General features: G+C 56.3%; 1 protein-coding gene across 4 annotated transcripts in view; it reads left to right on the plus strand.

Moving 5' to 3' along the window:
* HIVEP3 (HIVEP zinc finger 3) overlaps positions 1–23,745 on the plus strand; it is a 410,805-nt gene that overhangs the window by 373,240 nt on the left and 13,820 nt on the right. The window lies entirely within an intron of this gene.

Genomic DNA, 23,745 nt, shown 5'->3' on the forward strand with positions numbered 1-23,745 from the left:
CGAGCGTTTACGTGTCACCTCGGTGCATGTTCGAAAGGGCCTGCAGGGGTGTCCTGCTCCCTGGAATCACTGAAAGACCTAGGCCCACGGAGACTGAGAGAAGAAGGAGGGGAGATGGCGAATTGCATGCGGAGTCCCAAAGCTTCTGCTCCCTGCTGTGGCAGAGCAAGCCACAGGGCCTCTCCCGCCCCCGAGGGAGCGGGGAAGCGCGGGCCGGCCTTCCGTGTGTGGGGATGCCCAGGGAGGCTGTGCAGCGAGCGCTCACTGTCGCAGCGGCTTTCACGCACAGTGGCAGCCCATTGTTTTCCCTCCGCAGCGTTTTCGAGGTGTTTCTGTGTTGACCCATATATCATAGCTCTAATTCATAGTGAAGAGACACAGAGTGGACGCTGCAGGAGCCCAGCGTCACGGGCCTTCTTATCACTAATCAGCTACTTACTGGTCCCCTCACCCTCCTTCTTGACCTCCAACCCAGCAATTGATCAACTGAATGATTCATCAAGGAGGAGCCATTTATCCGGTGCCGTATGGGTGCTCTGTGCCAGGATGTCACGGGCCTGAGGCGAGGACTGTGTGGAGATGCTTACAGCAGGAAGGGACCCCCTGGGCTGCAGTAGTTAGAGAGAGCGGCCTGGAGGGGGTGGGGCTCGGCCTGAAAGGCTGCGACTAAGGCAGATGGGGAGGAATGGTCACTTGGTCAGCAGTCTGGGTAGAATGGAGACTCCCTGGCCCTTCAGACTGATTTCTCCTGGCCTTGAGTGATCTCCCTTGTCAGTGTCATTCATCTCCTTGTCACTGCACCAAGGACATGAAATCTGGGTCTCCAGCGAGGACCTCACTCCTGGCTATGGAGCCTTGCTTCTCATGCCTCCCAGGCGCCTTTGACTGGGAGACTCAGGGCACCTCAAACTCAGCGTGTGCCGTCCAAGTCCTCCACTTGCCACGAACAGCATCTCCATCCACATCTAGAGCTCAGACAGTGCACCCAGCTCTTCGTACTCAAAACCTTAGTGTTGTCTCGGACGCTTTCTTCTCCCCGATCCTGCCCCTTCCAATGGCTCCGTAAACAGTGATGTCCACACAAAGTGGTCCGTGACTCAGGTGTGGTTTCTCTTTAGGGCTCTGGCCTCCCTCTCTCTAGGGCCCCATGGTGGTGCCATTGGGCATCTTTGGTCACAGTTCTACCTGTCACTCCTCTGCTCCAGTGTCTTCTGTGGCTGCCTTACCTCCAGGACCCAGTGGGAACAGCCCGGTCTTCCTGGCCCCACAGTCTGACCTGCCCCTGTGATGCATCCCTTCTGTGCCTGCTGGGGTCCATCCATTGCCAAATCCTACTCCGCCTTCAAGGGGCCGTAGTCAACCCTCTCCTCTGGCCAACCTCCCAGGTCCTTCCACACCCCCTAATTTTTTGTGTGGCTTTTGGGATAACGCTGGTGCTGAAATCCAATCCTGTCTCCCCCCACCTCGCCTCTTGACTTGGATCCGAGGGCCATGCTCTGTACTCACCTTGCATCAATTCCTATTTGTCAAACTGATTTCCCGCACACACCCTGTCTGCGTTCCCCGTCCCGTCCACACCTGGACAAAGCCTGCATTTTCCGGGCGGCCTCTGGGTGTGCCTGTTCAGGAATGTGCTGGCTCTCTCACCCAGCACCTGTGCATTTGCCTTGGTCATTCTACAAGGGCTCCTTTGTTACAGAATGTTGTTTTCACATGTACAAAGTTATATTGTTCATTGAGGGTGATGCTATATTGTCATTTCTTGCAAAGAAAGATGGGCACTCAGCTCAAAGGGCTGGTGTGGAAGAGGAAGAGACTAAAATCGATAGGAACTACCTGGCTTCCGAAAATGGTCATCCAAGCCCAGCTGGGGGTGCAAGGTGCTGGGTTAGAGACAGGTAGGCCAGGCCCAGCCACGGGGGGCATACTCAGAAAGGTGGCCACAGGCAGGGGCAGGAGCGGGTTGGGTTTAGAGTTGCAGCCTGGCCTCGACTCAGGACTGGAATACAAGGCAGGGGAACAGAAGCCCAGATGCGTCCTGGGCCAGTGAGGGTGGGGAGGTATGGCTCATGGGCAGGGGGCTGCCCAGGACCACCCCTAAGACCTGCACCCTTTAGCGGGGAGAGTCTGTGCCAGACCTGCCGACTGCAGGGCACTGGTCTGAGCTGAGGGAGGACCACCTGAACTCTTTCCAGAGGGCACTGGGTGACTCCCTTCTCACCCACCCCACACACCCCAACACGCCACTGCCCCACTGCGACCCACTTGGTTCAGCACACCCAAACCTCAAGTCTCCCCGCTTTGGCACACTTCTTGGGCAGAGGGCCTACATCACCTCAGCAACTGCTCTTATCCAGGCCAGTGGTGACCTCCACCCTGCAGAACTCTGACTCTGTGCTCAGTTCCACTCGCTCCTGACCTGCTGGCAGCACTGGACACAGGTGGTCCCTGCCCCCTCCCTGTTACCCTCCAGCCCCGTGGTTTGCAGGGCTGCACCTTCCTTGACCTCTTCTTCCTTTGCTGGTGGTACTTTCTCGAGTCTTTGGTGAGTCCATCTATCTTCTGATCTCTAAACTTCAGGGCCCTCGGGGCTTAGCCCCTGGGCCTCTTCTCTGTTGAAGGGGGCCCTATGGACCATCTACAGATGGATGGCTCCCAGAGCCAGGTCTCCACTGGACACCCCCACCAGGTGTCCAGACACCTGTGCGGTGAGGCACCTGGGCATCCGGCAAGCCCAGCATGGCAGATGCGGGAGAACGAGGATGCCTCACAGGGCTTGGCTACATGTGTGAAAGGAATTATTTTGAGAGTTTACTTAGTTCTGTCTCGTTCCACTTGAAGGAGTTATTTTTTAACAGGTGTGTTTTTCTGTCTTGTGTACTTTAAAAGTAGCTGAATTTATTTTGGTTCAAGTCTAAGAGTTTATGCACTATATTGGGCGCATGTTGTTTTACGGTGCAACTAGATTTTCAAATGTGAGTGTGTGTTGATGAAATAGCAGCTTGAAGGGAAGTTTTAACTTTTAAAATGTGAAGTCCATTTCTTTTCTAATAACTTTTTCCAAACCTGTTTCTTTTTGGGCTTTGAAACCTACCGTGTGGTATATTTCTTATCCCAAATTTCTGGGCTTCCACTCTGTCTAGTCACATCTCACTGGGAACTTCAGATCAAGGGAGATGCTGAATTTGTGTTTGCTGATACTTACTACCTCCGAATATATATCAGGGAAGAAATTGATGAAATTATGAGTGAAATAAATAGAAATAAGCTGGAGATGTTTGGATCGGTATAAAGAATAAACCCCTCGGGAAGCCACTTAAAATCCAAACTGGAACAAAGCACTGTGTAGTGCTGAGAGGCTGGTAATGAAAGTTGTGACTTGCGTGACGGGCAGAGAAGCCGTGTGCACCACCACACACTCGCTCAGTGTCTCCTTGTAAGTCTTTAAGGAGCCAAAGGAGGGGGGTGGGGACATCTTTTGAGACTGAGAAGCAAAATCTGTATTCCAATTCTGCACAGACCACTTTATTTTTCCAGATATTGAGTCCCTAAACTGTTCTGTCTCACATCCATCAGCAAAACTGTTCTCATCCACGCAACCTGTGAAACCCCCTATCCAGAATGTGCCCATTTTTTCCTACCTGTGGGGTCAGGCCAAAGGCATCTTGCATGTCTGAATGATCCCAGGGCCCTCCTACAACCTCCTGCGTCTGTCCTTTTCCACCACACCGTGTTCTCATCCAGCAACCAGAGTGACCGTGTTGCATGTCAGCAGGCCCTGCCACTCCTGCTCTGCACCTTCCACGGCCCCCGAGTGGCCTGCAGAAGCTGGCATCAGCTCCTGTCTGACCTTGGCCCACCTCCCCTCCCCTCAGCCCCTGCACTCCAGTCGGTGGTCTCCTGGCTCCTTGTCAGACAAGTTCCTGCCTCAGGGCCTTTGCACTTGCTGTGCCCTCTGCTAGGAACACTTTCCAGGGAGCCCCATGGCTCCCTCACACCCTTCAGTGAGGTCTTTCCAGACCATCCACCCATTCGTATCCTCCTTCGGAATGTCCGGTCCCCCTTCCCTGCTTGATTTTTTTCATACATGACTAGTTTGTCTCTGTTTTGCACCAGAACGTAAGCTCTAGTGAGAGGGCAGGAATCATGTTCTGTTCATTGCTATTTCCCCACTGCCGGGAGTGGTGCCTGACACAAAGGCAGTGCTAAAGGATGTTTATTAAATAGAGGAATCTGTCCAACATGATCAGGATTCACTGAGGGCTCAGGGCAGGGGGCAGGTCTCTGAACTCAGCAGCTCTTACAATCTGAGAGCAGGATCGAGGTTCTGGGTCTCGGGAAGGAGCCAGGACCCAGAGTCAGGGCTGAACCAGGCTGGACAGGACCAACCTAACCTCCTGGAGTCTGGCTTGGTGTGCGGAAGGTGAAGTCAGGTGGTTTCCCTGATGGGGCAAGTGTCAGCGGTTGGGAGCCAAGGTCATTTGTGTGTCCTAGGGGGCTGGAGAGGGGGTCCTGGGCATCCAGTTCTGGATAGGGGCTGCTCTTCTTCCTGGTGAGTCCCAGCTGCCCGGGCCCTGTCCTCTTACTGAGAGAGAACCAGTCTCTTGATCTGTCTGTAATTCTCAGGCTTCTCCCCAGAAGTGCCTCCACACTGCTCTGTGTGTAGTCCCGGTGGGCTGGGGAGTGAATTATTCAACCCCCATCACACGTGTCCACAGTGGCTTTTGTTCTCTCTCTTCCCCCCAAAATCCTGTTGTTCCATGTCTCCTAGGAAAGATGACTTGGACTTCAGGAAGGGGGGGCAGTGGGGCAGCAGGGGGCAGGATGTGGCAGAGTCCTGGTGGGATGGTCAGTGGCTAGGAGCAGGGAGATGGCAGAGAAGTTGGTAGGCAGAACCATAGGGCTTCTGATGGGTTGAACATGGAGGGTGAGAAAGAGATGCGTGGAGTGGAGAATGACCACCCCGTTTCCGGCTCAGGCAGCAGCTGATGAGTGGTGACCCCGTTCCCTGAGGGCTGGGAGAGGAGAGGCAGAGAGGTTTGGGGACGGGGCGGACATGTCAATGCCGAGACAGTAGCCACGTAGCCAAGGGCTGGACACATGAGCCCGGCATTCAGAGGACAGGCCACAGCTGGAGATCTCCCTTTCGGGGGTGCATTTGTCAATCCGTGAATACTGTTTGCGGGCGGTGGGGTGGGCTGGATGGGGAGGTGGAGAAGAAAGGAAAGGCAAGGCCCAGGAAAGTAAGGACAGGCCAGTGTCCATGGGGGTGGCCACATGGGGGTCCCTGGTGACCTTGACAGAGCTGTTTGGACAGAGATGGAATCCTGACAGCTTAGGTTGAAATGAGCCATGGCAACAGTGGGAGTAAACCTCTGACCCAAGGGGCCAGCTGTGGGGGCAAGTAGGGAAAAGGGGGAACGTGGGGGAGGGGCAGGAGGAGCTGGAAGGAGTGAGAGGTCGAGCAGGTGGGTGTCTAAACCGAGAGATCCTCTGGTGTGCGCACAGGCTGCTGGGAGTAGTTCATAGCAGGGGCAGGTGATACGGCTGCCAGGACAGACAGAGGGAGAGAGGGCAGAGCAGAGCCACAGAGGAGGGGGCGAGGGGTGGGGCCTTCGCAGGGGTGAGCAGGCGGCTCTCCCACAGGAGCAGGAGGGAGGAAAAGTGCCAGGTGTGACTGTGGCTGGTGGGGGCAGGGCGGGCAGGGTTCTCGCCGTTGGCCACCGGTGGGCTGGCTTTGTGCAGCAACACAGACTCGTGAACGACTATTTTGAAAACAAGCGCAGGGAATTTCTGTTCCCAGGAAACTACTTAGGTTCTTGGAAACACTGTTCCTGTGTAGAAATTATCCCCCAGATAAAAACATCAGATGTTAAGCAGTCTGATCAGGCTGACTCTGCACCGACCTAGCCTCTTTCTCCTGAGTTCTCAAAGGGCTTCCCTGCTCCAGACATTAGAGAAAGGTGATTGTGTCACTAAGAAACCCAAGTCAGAAAAAAAAAAAAAGACAATGTGGAAAGCAAAATGGAAAAGAAAAAGACGTATTGATTGCGGGGCAGACTGAGTGTCTGAGTACGCCAGGGCCAGAGTCCCCGGAGCCCTGAGGACTATCAGGGAAGACCTAAATGCATCCTATTAAAATTTAAAGGAGGATCCATTTCCCCAGCAGGCGCTGCCCCTGGTTCCTGCAGGGGGTCTGCGGCAGCAGGAGGCTCATGTTCAGAGGAGGGAGTGCAGGAAGTGAAGCCCCCACCCCAGCACACACTGGCCCCTGGGAGCCAGGGCTGCAGCCGGGCTGCAGGGCCACCTCTGGGCCTAGACAGCCTGGGCCTGAGTCTCAGCTCCTTCCCGCCCTGGGGAGTCAGGCCAGCAGCCCGGAGGAGGCTGGCTGGCTTCTCCCTGTCTCTCCTATGGGAGAAACAGCCTCATGGAAATCTCTCTCTCTCCCCACCCCGCCCCTCTCTCTCTCTGTTTTCATGTTCATAAAAATTACACTGCCTCTCCCCAGCCTCAGAAACCGGTCACCTTCATCCCTTGAGGGTGCTCCCCCTGGGTTTACCTCCGTGGCCCTAAAGTAACGTGCCTGGGCTGCTAGGACTCGGCTTTTCAACGCTGGGTGTTAATGAGTGACACGAGAGCCCTTCCACCTTCCATATCCGCCCCTGTTCCCTCTTTTCCCACCCTCTCCTTAGAGTGCTGCCAGATAGAATCCAGAGTTCAGTCACATCACCATCCGCGGTGCCTTTTTCTTCCCCGTACAATTTTTCCATTTTCACCGTGGATAATAATTGTGTGTGTTTTCTTGGAAAAGCTATTTCTTTATAAAGAATATCTCCCAAATAAAAGCATCAAGTGTTAGCCCTGGCTGGTGTAGCTCAGTGGATTGAGCACTGGCCTGCAAACCAAAGGGTCGCAGGTTGGATTCCTAGTCAGGGCACATGCCAGGGTTGCGGGCTAGGTCCCCAGTAGGGGGCACTCAAGAGGCAACCACACTGATGTTTCTCTCCCTCTCTTTCTCCTACCCTTCCCCTCTCTAAAAATAAATAAACTCTTTTTTTTAAAGTATCAAACGTTAAATAGTTAAGTTGACTCTCTATATTAGCCTAGCACCATTCTCCTCAGTGCTCAAAGGACTTCCCAAAAACTAACTTATGGAAAACTACATGAAGTTAGTTTTGTTACTGGAACCTCCCGGAGTTGTCCAGACGGCCCCAGGCTGCACGGGGTCTCCCTCTGCCCTCTGCCGTCTGCCTAACACAGAGCTGCCATCCGGGGTTCTCTCTTCACCCCACCCTGTAGATCCTTTTTGCCCCCTATGTTGAGACTCCTCTTTCTGGAAACACATGTCTTCTTCTTCCTCGGTTTACGTCCTCATTTTCACTGAGACCATCCATCAGTATGGACTTCTTGAAAAAGTGTCCGTGAGAGGTTTTTTGGCATTTCACGTGACTGGCAATGATGGGCATGTCTTTATTCTGCTTGTCAGTTGAAGGAAGCACAGAATTCCGGGTTGGAAATGATTTTCTGTCAGGTTTGGAAGGCATGGCCCCCTCGTCCTGTGCTCCACGATGCAATCCCTTCCAACCCTGTTCCGTTGCAGGCAGAGTGGCCTTTCTGCCCAGGCGGCAGAGAGCTATTGGAGGCTGTAAGCCAAGGTGTGTCTTTGATGGCCGGGTGTGGACAGTTCAGGAGGGAGAGAATTAAGGGCACGCTCCAACTCTGTACCTGGGGGATCCATTGACAGTAAAAACAAAAACAAAAGAGGAAATGACGCTTGGGCTGCTGAGCAGACGAAGGCCCGGCAGTGAGGCTGAGCATGAGTCCGCTGGACTCTTATTAACAGCAGATCGAGGGACACTCACCTTTCCCACCTTGGGGCGTCGTCTGAAGTGAGGCCTCCCCCAGCGGGGGAGGTGCCCTGGTGCGATGCCTGGAGCTGGAGACTTGGGCAAGTGGCTTTCCTGCCTGGGTCTGTGTCCTCGTTGGTTTGGAGGATGTGGGAAAGGACTTGACCTTGGAGTCCAGGCCTGGATCTGAGGCCTGACTCTGCCGTTACTACTTCTGAGGTCTGGGGCTTTTCCTGAACCTCAGTTTCTCGTCTGCCATGTGGTCTAGGTGCACCGTCTCTGACGTGACACGTTGCCGGGAACTTTCCAGCCCTGCCAGCTGATGAGCTATTTCAGCTCTGCACTCAGTGTTGGGAGACGTCGCTCGGGAACAGTCCACAGGAAAGGCCTGGGCAAGGCAGCTGTGTGGGCTGTGGCAAGCCCTTGTCTCTCCCTGAGGAGAAGCTGGCCTTTTCTAAGAGTCGGAGAACCTAATCCAAGCTCATTCCTTGGGTGGAGGCCTTTGACAATGTGCCCGAGCCTGAGATGCGATAGCTCACAGGAGAATGGGGAAGAAGTTCCTTTTGGAGCCCAGAGTTGGGTATCGCGTACTGAGTTGTCTGAATGCACAGGGGAGGGGCTGAGCGAGGTGAAGGAGAAAAGAGTCTCTAGAGGGACCTCGGGCCCTGCATTTTAGAGTAAAGAGAGAGTTGTTCTCTCCCCATGGTCTGGAGTCTCTTGGATGAGGCATCCCAGCTGTGATCTGTTCTCCCCAAACATCAACAGCTCCTTACTGTCCACGGGGTGAAGGCCCAGCCGAGCACATCCTGCCACCTGCACTTGCCAGCCTCGGCACCTTCAGTCGTAGTCTTTGGTGCTCCGGGTTGCCTTGGAGGTGGACCGAGGGGTGTAGGTGCCTCTCGGGACTGTGGTGGATGTTGAATAGAGTCAGGCACATTGAGACACTTGCCCAGAGCTTGGCACACTCCATCTCACCTCATTGCCAGGCAGAGGGAACAGGCGGCATCCCTCCCTACCTGCCCTCTAGGGGAGTACCTGTCTCAGTCCGGCAATAGAGCCAGACCTGGGTTCAAATCCTGGCTCGGCTACTGATTAGAAAATTACCTAACCTCTCTATGGCGGAGGCTTCTCATCCGGAGAACGAGAATGATAATAGGACCAGTTTATCGAAGTTGGTGAGAATAAAAGGAAACATGTTTGTATGTGATGTACCTGGCACAGCGCCTGGCCCATAGCGAGCTGGCCTCTCACGCTGCCGTGAGTCATCGTTATGGACTATGGTTGCCTCTGCAAGTGAAGGGCGCATGCCCGGGTCTCCCCTTTGACGCGCACTCGGTGGCAGAGGGTCGACTCTAAAACCGGACCACCTGCACGGGAATCCTGGGTCCATCAGAGTGACCGGCTGAGCTGAAGTACATTACATAACTGCTCTGTGCCTCAGTTTCCTCACCTGTAAGATGGAGACAATAATAATTCCATCTCAAAGGGTCTTCATGAGGATTAACTAAGCACAACAACCTGTAAAGAACTTACAATGCTTGGTGCATAACAATTACTCAACAAATGTGTGTGACTATTGTCACTATGAGAGAGTCCCTAGAAATCACTCGCTCCAAACTCCTCACTTTGCCAATAAGGAAACCGTTGTCCACAGAAGCATTAACACAGGCTGTTACCCAAAGAAACCAGCCTCTTGACACCTACTCCACCTGTGCCAACAGGCAGAAGGGAGGGTGGGCTGCGTGGTAAGTGTGCGTGAGTGTGGTAACCCCAGGGGATTCCTTTGGCTCAGCAGATCGCCTAGGGCGAACTGGTTGGGGGGAGGGGTGCTTAGCCAAGTGGGTTGGAGAGGGGCCCACTCGTGATGGACCTGGCACGGGGAGTTAGAGTTTGACCAGGCAGGCCGCCTGTCATGGCCTTGGTGGGGAGAAACACACACTAAAGAATTCAGGGGTGATGGGGCATGGTGTTGGCAGCTTGCTCTTAAATGTTCAGGAAAAGTAATTTTTTTACTATATTTTCCATTTTTTTGTATGTTGTGATTGTTGCAAAAGAAAAACTTGAAGAAGAGAGAACTGGTTTGACTTGGAAGAAAGGAGACAGGGAAGCCAGGAACCAAGGAAGGAGTTTAAAAGGCACACATGCTGTCAGGGGTGGTTTCTGGACAAGGAGATTCGCCAAGGCCAAGAGAGGGAGCTAAAAATGTCAGGCCATAGAAGGAGTAGGGCCTGAACTCCAAGCAGAATTTTGGATCTGCGCGGTGGACAGGTGTCATCTGTCACCAGGGTGGCTTGCCGGCCAAAGGATGGGAGAGTGGGGGGAGGTGTGTCCCAGGACACAGCAGCCGGCAGAAGACAGACTGGGCTGGAGCAGGGCAGCAGGGGGCCGGCGTGCCAGGCAGGCAGGCTCCCAGGAACAAGGTGGCAGCAGACAGGGCCCAACATAGGAGCCAAGACGAGCCTAAGACGGCCAGGCTGTGCACGAGGCCTTATGACCCACCGGCAAGTGAGGCTGGCAGGCTGGGGCCAGAGGGCAGCCGGCCAGGGGCTGAGCAGGACTTCCGGGGACTGGAGCCAGGAGCAGGCAGGGCACCTCCCCAGGGAAGGTGCAAGGAGAGGAGGCAGCTGGCAGGGGCTGCGAGGGCTGTGGGGCCTTGTCCACAGGCTGTGCTGCTCCTCCTGGGACAGGATCTTCAGGCGCTGGGGAGCAAAGTGTTTGTCCACTGGGGGCCAGGCAGAGTGCAGGCTGATTCAGACGGGAGGGCCTCGCCCCCGAGCACAGAGGAGGAGGCCAGTTCCCACAGACGTGCAGGACGTCAGCAGATCTAGCGGTCAGGCTGCCTCGAATGTGTTTCTCAGGAGGTTTCTGGGGAAGTTTCTGGGACTGCTTAGCTTGCAAGCTCAGGACCAGACTCTGAAGAGCCGTGACTTTCCTGAGGCGTGTCACCTGCTGCCGGGGGGCTCTGTGGACTCAGGTTTTTCACCCTCCAGTGAGCAGCAAAACCTTTCCTATGAGGAGGGCCTTGCGTCCTCCTCCATGGTCAGCAGTGGGAGGAAGGGGCCCCCATGGGGCAGAGTGGGAGGTGGTGGCTTGAATGGGTCTGGACCAAAGGAACCAAGTTGCTCCTGGGGAGCCGGCCATAGATTGAACAGTGAGCCAGGAGCTCCCAGGGGGACTGGAAGGAGGTGGCAGCGGCATGAACTAGGGCCACCTGTGGTCTCTACCAGCAGGAGGACGTTCCCTGCTTGGACTCCCGCAGGGTGTTTTCAGGGTCTAGTGCTGGCTGGACAGAGCAGAGCAGAGACCCATGGGTGTTGCCACCCTGGTCCAGGCTCCCTTCTTCCCCCTTGTGGGGGCTAACATGCCTTTTGGCTGCCCCACCCACCTAAGGATCAGCCCATACCCACGGTGTGGGAGAAGCTGTTGTAAACACATTGGAACTTTTTCTGGGGCCCAGAGGAATAGGACATCACGCTTGTTCAAGCCTCACCAAAGTGGAGGTGCCCTTCCCTCTCTTCCTGGGGCCCCCTGCCCAGCATGCCAGGAGGGGCCCTCCCAGCTGGAGACAGCGCACTGAGAGCAGCGAGCTGGGCGCCTCCAGACTCCCAGGGGGTCAGAGGGGCTCTGGCAGAGGACTCAGCTCCTCCCTTCTCTTTCTAGTCTGACGACAAGGCTGAGGTATTTGGACGGGATCAAGCACCAGGGCTCCCCAGGAGGCCCAGGGTGAGAGACAGTTGGGGTTCCGGCGAGCTCCCACGGGACTGGGCATGTTCTCAACACTGTTAACGGGGGGCCCATGGGACATCGGCTCTCTCCTCTTGAAAAGTCGTCGTGTGCATGCACATACCGTGCCTCAAATGTTGGTTCGTCCTTCCAGGAATCCCTGCGTGTCTCTCCCTCTCTGGGCACTTGGCTCCTCCCAGCCTCGGCTTGCTTCATGAGTTCTTTGTGTTGGCAACTACCTGGGCAACAGCCTCCCACAGGTTGTGATGCAAATTGTCGGGGTGGTTTTAGGTGGCACTAGACACATTTCATTGTCATGTTCTATTTTAATGTGTTAGAGAAACATGGCCAACCTGCAATTTTGTGACTGTGAGCCCCTTCGGCGGTGGCCACAGTGGGGTGGGAGCCACAGACACGTGCTTAGGCAGGCCTGGCTCTGAGCTCAGAGCTGCAGGTCCCTGGGGCGGGACAGAAGCAGCACTCCCAGGAGCATCACCGAAGTCCTTTAAGTAATTCGAGGGACAGTCACTCCTGGCAGGTGGCTTGGAACTGGCTTGGGTACTGGAGAGGAAGCTGGCAGGTAGGATAAAGGCAGGACTGGGTGGAGGTCAGGAGCACGGCCTCTGGGACCAGCCAACCAGGGTCTGAGTTCTTGCCGCACCACCTGCTGGTGGGTGACCTTGGGCAGGTCACAAACCCCTCCTAGCCTCCCCTTTTCTTCTGTAAAGTGGGGAGAGGGACACGGTGAAGGCCTGCTCTGAGGACTGAGGAGTTGGCGTGGGCACTGTGCTCGGCACAGCACCTGGCTCCTGTGAACCCCAGGAAACACTCGCTCGTCTGAGTCCTGCACCCCACTCCTGGCACCGCATGGGCAGCCTTGCATGTGCGGCCACTGGCCAAGAGGGTGGGGCACGTATGAGGACAGTGCTCAAGCCGGGTCCTGGGATGATGGGCAGTTCACAGAGGCATGGAGGCGGGGGGAGGTTGTTCCGGAGGAGTGACCTGGCCAGGGCAAATCCTCCTCCTGGGGCAACAGGGTGCTGGCGAGGCTGTTGTGTAGAAGGCAGTGGGCGTCACTGAGTGGAAGTGGCTGGGCAGGATGAGGAAGGTGGGTGGGCCAGGAAGGAGCCTGTGATGGGGTCCCAGGTGTCAATGGGGGATGGGGAAGGACCACTGTCTCTTTTCTGTCACATGGAAAGAGGCCATATCACGCATCTCATTTTTTTCGAGGAAAGTGGAAATGCACAAAAGAAAACCGCTGTCCGTTGCAAACACTCCGTGCATTTGGGGCTATTTTTAAACCCCTGAAGCCTGGTCTTCCTGTAACTGCGCCGCAGAGTTGACCCTAGAGCCCAGCTCAGACAGCTGGCTCCCCAGCGCCCTCCAAAGCTCCCCATGGTTAATTAGGCCACAGCCTCCTCCTCCAGCACCTCTCTCTGCCCCAAACTATTCCCTCTACGTCCCACGCCTCTCTGCCTCTGTGCCTTTGCTCATGCCATTCCCTCTGCCTGGAGAGCCCTCTCCTCTCCATCCCTAAGTTCCCACCATCGACCTGTCCTCCATAGCCCAGGTCAAATACCCCCCTTCCATAGAACCCCCCAACCTCCCCCCACCTGTCACTCCCTGACAGACACCAGGTCTCCTTCCAAGCCCCCAGGACCTGTTGTCTCACCTCACCCTGACATTCGTCACTCTCTGTTTGGTTCGGATAATGTCCAGCCTTAAACCCATTTAATAAAATCCACATGTGGTTTAAAATATGTGAGTTTGAAAATGTCCAAGTGGGCCAGATCAGAACAATCTTGGGGTGATGTGGTGCCACTTACCAGCTGTGTGGCTGGGGGCAAGTCCCTGCGCCTCTCTGAATTTAGTTTCTGCACCTCTGGAGCAGGGACGGCTGTCTCTGCCTCACACGCTGCTGTGAAGCCGGGAGGCTGGAGGANTTTGTCACTCTCTGTTTGGTTCGGATAATGTCCAGCCTTAGATCCACAGGCAGAGGAAACCCATTTAATAAAATCCACATGTGGTTTAAAATATGTGAGTTTGAAAATGTCCAAGTGGGCCAGATCAGAACAATCTTGGGGTGATGTGGTGCCACTTACCAGCTGTGTGGCTGGGGGCAAGTCCCTGCGCCTCTCTGAATTTAGTTTCTGCACCTCTGGAGCAGGGACGGCTGTCTCTGCCTCACACGCTGCTGTGAAGCCGGGAGGCTGGAGGACCTTCAGCGTCTGCCACCAGTCCCAGCCACCGCCAGCACAGGAAACGCGGGCAGGCTCCGTTCTCCTGCAGCTGGTGCGGGCTGACTCCGCGTCTCATCTGGACTACATTCCAGCCACGGGGTTGCCTTCTTGCCATGGTTTCTCTGAATGGCACTAGACGCACCAGACACGCTGTAAATAGCGGTTGTTACACTTCGTCCAGGCAGGGCCAGCTGCTGGAGTGTCGCCCACAGGCTTTCTGGAGACACTTCTCTGTTGCTCACTTCTCGACTGGGCACTGGGCCCGGTGCAGGGATGTGCGTGGGGAGCGAGTGGTCCTCTGTACAGGGGTCACACCCAGTCACAGCTGCCCCAGCCCTGCTCTGGGAGACAGGAGCCTCAGGTCCTGACCTTGGCTCTGCCCTCAGTGCCTGTGTGGCCTTGGGCAAGGCCCTTGCCCTCTCTGGGCTCCAGCCACCTTGTTGACCCTGCATGGCCTCCAGGCTTCAGAGAATGAACATGGACACGCGGATGCCTGGGGTGTCCTTACTGGAAACCTGCCACTGCGTCTGTTCTCAGAGTGCAGCTGTGCCCCCCTGAGGGCTGCTTCTGCTCTGCTGCCTCTGGAGCCCGCCTCCCTCAGCTCCCGGCTCCATGAGGGGAGCACTGCTTACTTTCATGTGCACTGGATTTACTATTCTCAGGCCCTGAGGGGAGCCTTCTCCTAGCACAGAGAGGGATCAGAGGAGGTAGTTCCACTCATGCCCTCCATTTAGGGGTGCTTCAGCCCCCTGCCTTCCCCCCAGAAGCCTTTATCCTGCACACTCAGAAGGGACCTCTGGCCACTTAAGCTCTGGTGGCCACTGTTGGAGATGCAGCCACCATCCCCCCTGGACTGAGTCCTGTCCCGTCTGGCAGTCCCCCCACCCTACTGCCCACCCTTCATCCCCCATCTGTAATGACAGCAGCCACTGTCTATTGAGATCTGCTGTGCCTCTGGTACCGAACTGAAAACTAAGCAACTCACAGCCACTGGCCCACCAGCACTGATCAGGTGCCTAGTGCATACGCGTATTTCATCAGCTATTTCTGGCCTCAGGCAGCACTTCCTCCTGCTGCTGCCGCACGCAGCCCAGAGGGTGCCTCTGGAGCACAGCCCTCCCTGAACACCTTGCCCCCCCATCCCCCACCGCTGGCAAGACACAGGCTGGGCTTTTGTGCTGGCATCCAAGGCTCTTCTAAGTCAGGCTCAACTTGACCTTCCAACCTCAATCCCTGCTGCTTGTCACAGAGAATTGAGCCAGGGCTTCCACAGTATAAAGTGCCTGCACAGAATAAGCACCCAACAAATGATAACTGTTTCTTTTTCCATGATCAAAGATTACACCTCTGACCCCAGCTGACGCTCTTTTGAGTGGTTTTTAGTAGAGAAGAAGACACGTTTCCAATCTGCAGGATCCAGTCACTTCCCCATTCTGGGACTGCTTCCTACCTGGGGAACAAGGAAGTGAAGCTGGAAGCGGACTAGAGAGGGGAGGCCACAGTCCTGCTTCAGGCTGGGCTGGCTCCAGCCCCACCTGAGGGCCTCTGGCTGCTGTGGTATCCGAGACTGTCTGGGGAGGAATCAGGAATCCATGCTGATTGGAATTGTTTGAGGACGTGGAAATGTTGGGTCTAGAGGAAAGGAATCTTGAACATGAGTGGAACTACCCCTCTGACCACACTGCTCAAGAGCTTGGAGAGGTCATGTGGAAGAGGCATCGTGCTGACCAGAGCACAGACTACGGTGGGAACACGGATGGACGCCTGCAGCCTCATAGTCGACAGCTGTCTCCAGGTGGCAGGAGCGACCTGGGAAACTGAGACCCCAGTTCCAGGATTTGCCTAAAAATGACCAAGTCAAAGGATGCACGAAGCCCCGCCCACTCTGGAAGTCAGACGTTTTAAGGAGTTTCCAAGCATGAATGTTCTTTAACAGTAATATTGAAGTTGTTTTCAAATTCACAGAACTCTCTTTTACAAAGTTCAGTTTACATCAGTGCCTACTCTGAAAAAAAAAATGGCTCAATAAGAGGGTGGGGCTGTGGAGGGGCCCAGGTCCCCGCTGCTCAGCCTCCCGCCTCTCTGCGCCCTGAGAGCCATCTGAGAGTTACAGTTCGAGAACTGGCTGGGCCCCCTGAAGGCCAGAGCCACTCCGTGCAATGTACACATGCAAGGAGTCCACTCCACTTTGGCAACGTCCCCTCCCGATCTCCCCGTCCGGTCAGAAGCAGGGCCCTGGCTGCGCTCTTCTGGCCCAAGCTGGCTGCGTGCACCCCGGCCTGCTGCCTGCTTGGCAGTTCTTGGGCGTCTGTCTGCCTTTGGTCATTCACTCCACAGCATCTGCACTTGCCGTACCAATTTCTTTAGAATAAAAGGCACCTCCTAATTTTAGAGCTGTGCTAGGTCTCAGGCCCCCGAGCAGTGCTGTTCTCCTGGAATAAAAAATCACAACAGGAAGACCGAGGAAATGGCCCAAATGGTACGAATGCAAGTATGCCAAGTGGACCAGGGTGTGCCGTAGTGGGGGTGCGGGGGGAGGCATAAAAGACGGTCCTTAACCTGTTGCATCTGTGTCCCCTTTCCTCCCAACTCACCCGCCAAGACCTGTTTGAAAGGCATCACCTCCCCTGACCATCCAGAGCGCTGGGTGCCTTGTCTCCACTACCATTTCTCCCTCTGATTTGTGGTCTCCAAAGTACCTGTTACTCATACTTGGTCAGGAGCGTGTTTAGCTTCAGAGTCCTAACTCTGGCCCAGCCCCAGGCTCAGACTAGGCCTTAGCAAGGGTTGTTGCATCAATTCACGGAAAACTGCTTAACATAGACACGCCACAGGCGGGCTCAGTGCCCAGGCTGGCACTGCCTGTGTGCCATGGACATCCTGGCACAACAGGCCTGTCCCTGGGCTGCACGTTCGATGCCCCCACCCCAGATGTTGGGACTTGGTGTGATTCTGCAGAATCCTGATAGAAGGAGAATCTGGGATGTGCTCAGACCCCAGTGTGAATGTCCCCTGAGACCCACAGCTCAGCCTCCCTGGTTCATTTTTCACCAAGAGAGACATGTTCCCCCTACCTCTTGACAACTGAATGCTTTTAGCAAGTGTGCAGCTCAGTCGGCTGTGCCAGCTCACCCTTGCTTCTCTCCCCATAGACACCCCTTCCTTTTCAAGCTTCACCAAGAAAGCAGCGGTCCCTACAGACAAGCTGGCAGGCTCGCTGTGGCCGGTCCTCCCAGGGCGCAGCGACCGCTGGGAACCCACCCTGAGCCTCGCTTCACGGGACCCTGGCTGCCTGCAAAGGCGGGCTTCAGAGCACCGACGTGTGCAGTTTTCACCACACCTGCCTCTGACTTTGCGTGATCACACCTGAGGCGCATGCCCAGGGGACGGGCATGCTTGGCAAAAAGACCATGATAAAACCAGAAATTTGGTAAGCCTTGACAATATCCAAATTTGGAGGAGAGGGGAAAGTTTTGTAATAAGATATTAATTATATGTGGATAAGTGAATAATATACGTGCAGAATAGCCTCACAGAGTCTCAGATTAGGAAGGTACCGTGGAAGCCATAGAGTTCCTCCCCTCGTTTAAGAGAGAAATGTAGCTCGGCAGAGAGAAAAGTCGCGGGCTTGGAGGTCAGACACGCCCCTATCGGCGCATGACCTTGGGAAAGTTACTCTGAGAAAGAAGTTCAGCTCTAGGCTGAGTCTCCCACTCCTTCCATTTTATTGGACTTCAATAGTGTTTTTTAAGCAGGCAGCTGGGCATCTGAGCTTTGTGTTTGTAACAGGTAACCTGGGCTCAAATTCTGGCTGTGTCGCCTTACTGGCGGTGTGACCTTAGACAGGTTGCTGAACCTCTCTGTGACTTGAGTTTTCTTCATGTAAATGAAGGTGATCAGAGCCGCTGTCTTGAGAGCCGGTGATGGAATCGGTGGTGCCCAGGCCTCCCAGCACTGCGTTGTCCTACAGCCCTGGAACAGACAGAGGGTCAGTCACTTCCTCCCCTCGGGGAAAGGGAGACCAGGGAGGCAGGACCGCACCCTAGGGGCCCCACCATGGCTTTCTGGTTTCTTGCCTGGCTCTTTGCAGGGCATTTCTCTGCGGCTGTCAACACCTGCGGGTCCCACCCAGAGCTGGTGGCCTTTCAGGAAGGGCTGGGTGGAGAGCGACGCCACTCCTGCTGGCCTGTGGCACTGCAGGCCTCACTTTGGGGATTCTGGAGAAGGAAAGTATTAAGGAAACCTCAGTCTGCGTCATCGAAAAGTACTTCTATGCAGCGAAAAGCAAGTCTATGCAGTGACAAGGTGCTAAGTGCAAAAGTGGCCAACTGGGTGATCCTGGCCACATTGCTTCAACCCTGGGGCTTGGTTCCCTTTTGTGGAAAATGGGGACAACAGTAATGGGCTGATGGGAGCACTGAATGACGTCAGGTATGGGAGGCACTCGGTGTGTTTAAAAGGAATGCAGATTGACTATTTCCAGGGAGGAGAAGTGACTTGCCCAAGGTCACCAGTGAGCTCATGAAGAAGCGAGAACTCCAGCCCAGGCCCCATGCTGACCACTGCCCAGTGAGCAGAGCCATTTCCACCAGACAGTGGGGAGTGTCTGCCAGTCCACCCTGGTTAGGAGGCACCGGCTTTGTGCTGTGTCCCTGGGAAGCCCACAGCATCAAGCACTAGGGACTGTGAATGCCAAGGCTGAGAAACTGACCACAGAAGATCTGGGGAAGAAGGTCCTGGTTTGGCTTTCTTCTGTGCAGCCAACGGTACTAAGCACTTGCTGGGTGTCATCCCTGAACCAGGCCCTGGGGACACACTAGTGAGTGCAATATGTGGGGTCCCTCCTCGTGGGGACGATGGGGACACACTTGTGAAGAGGCCATTACAGTACACACAGCCTGACAGGTGCGTGCTGCCCACAGGCCTAGAGGTGTGGGAGAGAGCTCAGAGGTAGGGCCTTTGGCAGAGCCCCGAAGGAGCAGAAGAGCTGGTCAGATGGAGGAGGGTGGGGGGCAGTGCTGGGGCAGGTGGAAGACCAGTGGGAAATGCCTCTGGGTGAGTGCGGCGTGGTGGGTGGGGGGTGCAGCAGGGGATGGGGGATCGTGAGAACTGGTGAGAGATAAGCTGGAGGGGTTGCTGGGCCAGGTGGTGCCCTGGGCCTTCTGTGCCCCTGCGGGGGGTAGAGGTGCAGAGCTTTATTCTGAGACAGTAGGAGGGGTCTGGGAAGATTGGCAGGGCCGGTGCATTTTGGCAAGGCCCCCTGGCTGTTCGGTGCAGAAAGGATGCACCGGTGTGGGACAGGGGTGGTGGCTTTGGCTATCGGGGGCAGGGAGACGGGCCTCCTGGATGGAGTGCACGTTGGCAGGTGTGGTGATGACGGAGACAGGTACAAAGAGTGGAGGAAGTGGAGACACCAAAGATGTTGGCCTGGCCAACCATGGACCCTTGACAAGGGTCCCCACTTGCCAAGGCGGGGACCCAGAAGTATCATAGGTGGTACAGGTGGGGGACATGAAAATGTGGTTCTGAGCATGTGGAGGGTGAGGGGCCTGAAGACCACCAGCGGAGATGCTAGAGGGGCAGGCGGATGAACAGCAGAGAGATCAGAGCTGGAGAGAAGACTGGAGCCGTCGAGGTCCAGGTGGAAAGTCAGACCTTGTGCAGGGGGAGCCCCCGTAGGGGAAGGAGTGAGAGGAGAGGGTGCAGGCTGGGGCCTGGGGAGTGTCAGCATGGGGAAGGGGGGACAGGGAAGGAGCTTGCAAAGGAGACTTAGTCAGGAGAGAATTAGGGTCACCACCCCACGCAGGTGTCCCCAGAAGGCAGTGGAGAGGGGCTGGCTAAGACAGCTGTCCTTTGGATTTAGCAGCCTGTGACCTTGGCAAAGACAGGTCAGCCAGGGGCGCTGGGCTGCAATGGGCTCAGGAGTAGGGTGGTGAGGAGGCAGGGACAGCCGTCTCCAGACCTGGGCTGAGAAGGGGAGCAGAGAGTGGGCTGGAGTCCAAAGAGGCTTTGGGGTTGGTTGGTTGGTTGGCTGGTTGTGGGAGAAAACTGAGTTTGTGTCCATGATGGTGGAATGTGCCAAAGAGAGAGGCCCCCAAACTACCAGGGAAGTAGGTGAGGGGCTTAAAAGGCAGGCCCTCTGCACAGGCAGGAGGAGCTGATCCTGAACTGATGGAAGTTGGCCTTAGGCCGGAAGAGGGTCCAGCCCACGCTGGCCAGTGCCCCTAGGGAAGCACAAAGTGATACAGACCCTGGTACTGGCCTTCAGGGAACGGAGGAGTCAGGGGCTGTGGGCCATCCAAGCAGGGTGGCGCTTTCTGGGTCATGGGGCCCCTCAATGGCCATTCCCTTGGGTTTCCATGGCATTGACTACTGGCTGATGCCTCCTCCGAGTCACATTTTCTCCTGGCTCCCTACCCAGAGATCCCCGCTTGGGGTGGACTTTGGTGCCATTTTTCTACTCACTCTTACCTTCGGGTGCTCGCCCACCCCTCACACTGTCCTCTTCCTGTTCACATGTGTTCCCTCAGGTGGTCACCTTCCTCCTTATGGACCTCCAAATGCCCTATCCTGTGTCCCACAGATGTCCTGCTGTGTGCTGGACATTTCTTCAAGTCTTTCTCGCTGACTCCGCGCACTGAGCAGTTAAGGACGAGGGTCTTGCCGCGCTTCCCTCCGAGCCTGCAGGTGGTATTGTGTCAGCTCCCCAAGGTGCTCAGGGTCTCTGTTTCTCCCTCGTCATCACCCCTGCCCTGTGGAGTGGCCCCCAGGCCCGTGGGCTATATGCCCAGGCACCTTTCACGTCCACGTCCAAGAACACACGCCCGGGGCTCACACTCCGAGTCCCTCCCCCTCCAGACCCCATGGGCCCAGAGACATCACTGCTCTTTGAGACTTGATGTTCAAGACAACTTGGATCAAGTCTAAACTTCCCTGCATGGTGCTCGAGGCTGACGGTGACCCTGCCTGTCCAACTTCACCTCTCTCGCCTGTCAAACCTTCGAGGACTTCGGATCCCCCTGCCTTTGCTTCTAGGGTCCCCGCCTGGGGTCCTCCCTTGCTGCCACCACTTCTCACTGTCCCCCATGTCCCTCGCAGCCCAGGCTCCTCCCTCAAGCTCCCCCAACAGGTTGTGCACACTTTTCATGGTGTGTAGGTCTCCGGCACCACGTCAGGCCACCACCCTGAGGCTCGGAGCCCCTTCTCTGGGTGCGTGTGTCTCCATTGGGAGGACTGGATGGCGTAAACTCGCTATGGGGAAGCGCTGAGGGGTCCCAGAGCACTGTACTCTAGGTGGGCTCTAGCGCCTGCTTCTGGGTTGGCTGGCATACACAGCGAAGCCTAAATATGGCAGAAGTCAGGGGGCTGGGGGCCAGTGTGAGAGGGGCCTCATGGAGCCCACTACGGCAGGGGAGTGAAGGGAAGGGGAACGCTGCAGGTCGCCATCGCGCTGGAGGTTGTTGAAGGGGACGGGATGTCATGGACCCGCCGAGCAGGACTGAGTGGAGGTGCCCAGGTAGGGGCAGAGCCTCCCATGCAAAGAAGAGGCCGAGCCATTGTCACTTCTTTCTTCTGCAGCTGGGAAAAGGCACCCCACCCCAGACTGGGCACAGAAGGACGCAGGAGTTAAAATCCAGGTGCAGGGAGTGGGCTTGGGCCTGGGAAGCCTGCTGCAGAGGGTGGAGTGCTGTCCCCAGGAGGTAGATGTCCCATGTGGACCCCCGGGGAGCTCTTCATAAGAGCAAAAAGAGTGATTTCTCCCATCCCCGTGGCCTTCAGCTCCTCCCCTCAAGCACGAGGTGGTGCTTTGCCCTGGGTCAGGGGGAAAGCTGGCCCCCAACCTGAGGACTGGGCACCTGAACCGTCAGACAGGGCTTGAGAGGGGAAGAAGGGGGTTAGACAATGTGAGAGGCATCGGTTGGCTGAAGCTGAGGTGACAAAAACAGGATCCACCTGTACTTGTGGGCAGCAGTGTATGTGTGAATGCGTGTGTGTGTGTGTGTGTATTTGTGAGTATGACAGTATGTGGGGTGTGAGTGTGTATGAGTTCATGTCTGTGTGTGTGATTTGTCAGTGAGTAAGAGCCTGAGTGTGAGAGTAGGAGGTGGTGTGTGTGAGTATGGGAGTATGTATGTGACGGTGACCGCCGTGTCACTGCCTGCCAGCTCCCCACTCCCAGGGCCCCTGTGATGTCTTCTCAGGGTAAGCTGACGGCCCCCACAGAGCAAGACTGGGTCCCAGCTGCCGTCACTCCCTCATAGTCCCCCAGCCACCTGCCTGCCCCTCTGTACCTGTCCCCAGAGCTTGAGCTTCCAACCGCCTGGGTGGGGGCGTGTGTCAAGGGTGAGTGGGGACCCAGGCGGGCCTCTGGCTGGACGTAGGAGGCATGCTCAGCAGGCCCAGAGGCTGCCCCTCCCTCCAGGCAGCAGTGCCGTGTGCCTCCAGGCCTCACGCATCAGAAAGCTCTTCTGGAATTGGGCCAGATCCCCTCCTTGGGCTTTTCTGCTCAGGGGACTCACACACCTGTAGCATTAACAAGAAGGCGTTTCAGTGAGGGTGGTGCTGAGTGAGCCTCGTGGGTTTCCTTCTCAGTGGACATCAGAGCATCTGGTTCAGGTCCAATGGTGTCATTGTCGGTGGGCCAGCCACCTCAGGAGACTTCTGAAACCCTCTAGCACTTCCCACCGCGATGCCACCTGGTCCCTGGAGGTTGGAACCTGGGTCCTGAGAGCTGCCAGCTCTCCTCTTGGAGATGAGGTCGTGGGGGAGCATGCAGGGCGCTTGGCTTCCAAATCCTGAGGACAGGGAAGTGATGGCCACCCCTCACCCCTCCCCTCACACAAGCATCTGTGTGGCTTCCTGGCACTTGTTAGCACTTGTGCCCCTTGCAGGAGGCAGACGGGCTTGGGGGCAGGTGGGTTCAGACCCCAGATCTGTCTCTTTCCAGCTGTGGGAGCCTCGGGCTCGTAAGAGTTCCTCCTCGCGATCGTGGTACAATTCCGGTAAAGTACCCGGCACAGACTGACCTTGAAGTAAACAGTAGCTGCTAGAGCCTTGGCCGTTACCTTTTCATTACTCTCGTTGTTCCTTTGGTGGCACAGAGGGGCTGTTCTTTGTGGGCAGAAGCTGGTGCCCAGCTGGCTCTGGAACTGAGACCCCCCCCCCGCCCCGCGCCCCGCGAAGCTGCGGTTTCACTGCANAGCCACCTCAGGAGACTCCTGAAACCCTCTAGCACTTCCCACCGCGATGCCACCTGGTCCCTGGAGGTTGGAACCTGGGTCCTGAGAGCTGCCGGCTCTCCTCTTGGAGATGAGGTCGTGGGGGAGCGTGCAGGGCGCTTGGCTTCCAAATCCTGAGGACAGGGAAGTGATGGCCACCCCTCACCCCTCCCCTCACACAAGCATCTGTGTGGCTTCCTGGCACTCGTTAGCACTTGTGCCCCTTGCAGGAGGCAGACGGGCTTGGGGGCAGGTGGGTTCAGACCCCAGATCTGTCTCTTTCCAGCTGTGGGAGCCTCGGGCTCGTAAGAGTTCCTCCTCGCAATCGTGGTACAATTCCGGTAAAGTACCCGGCACAGACTGACCTTGAAGTAAACAGTAGCTGCTAGAGCCTTGGCCGTTACCTTTTCATTACTCTCGTTGTTCCTTTGGTGGCACAGAGGGGCTGTTCTTTGTGGGCAGAAGCTGGTGCCCAGCTGGCTCTGGAACTGAGACCCCCCCCCCGCCCCGCGCCCCGCGAAGCTGCGGTTTCACTGCACCCCCCACAGGAAGCACCAGGGTCTGCTGCCGCTGCGGGGGCCAGAGGGGGCAGCCCCCCAGTCTGAGGAGCAGGGCAGGTGCAGGGGTCCATGCTGGATCCCCCAGGGGGACTTGCCCTGCATCACCCACCGTGGATCCCCCCGTTCCGCGTCCTCCTCTCCCAGCGTCTGCGATGGG

The sequence above is a fragment of the Sturnira hondurensis genome, unplaced genomic scaffold (genome assembly GCF_014824575.4).
Source record: "Sturnira hondurensis isolate 20B ecotype Veracruz unplaced genomic scaffold, ASM1482457v3 Scaffold0021490, whole genome shotgun sequence".
In the NCBI taxonomy this organism is placed as follows: domain Eukaryota; kingdom Metazoa; phylum Chordata; class Mammalia; order Chiroptera; family Phyllostomidae; genus Sturnira; species Sturnira hondurensis.